We start from the raw sequence: 1192 nt of genomic DNA on the forward strand, positions 1-1192 counted from the left end.
ATGAGTCAAAGACATAGAAATCAATATTTTATAACAATGAAGCTCATCACATACCATTAAAAACTATGAAAATAGATAACACAATGAATGCTGGAACACATAAATACGCTTTCGTAATGGAGTTTTTGTCATGAGGGGATGAATATGATTCCTAAAAGAAATCGTTCAATGACATAGATCCTGCCGGTGTTTTGTGCAAACGACGTATGACTTTCTGAAATGATCAAACTGTATCAAAAGAGATCAGTGACCTAGGTGTTCCACACGTCCGTTGAATGAATGAAAATGGCACTAAAGAGAGACCATTCACCACTGAAATTTTTTTTGTCAAATGACATGAATTGCAAATTTTGTGTGAAATAAATAACACCACACACACACACACACACACACACACACACGCATGGGTCCAGAAATGAAAAAAAAACAAAACAAAATCGATGTGGATTTACAGGGCACGTGTCACAGACTATTAGGGCACTTGTTCACGAAGATAAATGGTTCAAATGGCTCTGAGCACTATGGGACTTAACATCTGAGGTCATCAGTCCCCTAGAACTTAGAACTACTTAAACCTAACTAACCTAAGGACATCACACACATCCATTCCCGAGGCAGGATTCGAACCTACGACCGTAGCGGTCTCACGGTTCCAGACTGTAGCTCCTAGAACCGCTCGGCCACTACGGCCGGCGTTCACGAAGATAGGTTTTAGGATTATGTGTACACTAAAAACATGGTATGTGTGTAGCAACGCTTTTAAACACGTATACCAATTGTAAAACAAGAAGCACAGTGAGATGAAAACAGTCAGAACCGGCTACTTTAGGGCTATACAGTATTGTGGAAAAAATGTCTTACTCACACGTTTTCTATCGTACATACACACAAGTGAGATTCGCTCATCGAAGTAATCCTTCCTGCTGTTCGTTTAGTCGTTCCAAACACTGCTTCTACATCTAGGCCTACACCCACATCTATTCGCATACCCTCCAAACAACTTAAACAACTGTGAAGTGCATGGCGGAGCGTGCTTCCCATTGTATCACCTGTTAGGTTTTGTCCCCATTCTATTTATGTATAGAGTACACGAGGAACGACCGCTTGAATACCTTTGTAGACGCTGTAACTTGTCCAATCAGGTTCAATAATTTCGGTTCTTCTTGTTGCAGTTTCCATTTGGGCTGCACAT

This window comes from Schistocerca piceifrons, chromosome 3 (genome assembly GCF_021461385.2).
Source record: "Schistocerca piceifrons isolate TAMUIC-IGC-003096 chromosome 3, iqSchPice1.1, whole genome shotgun sequence".
NCBI lineage: Eukaryota > Metazoa > Arthropoda > Insecta > Orthoptera > Acrididae > Schistocerca > Schistocerca piceifrons.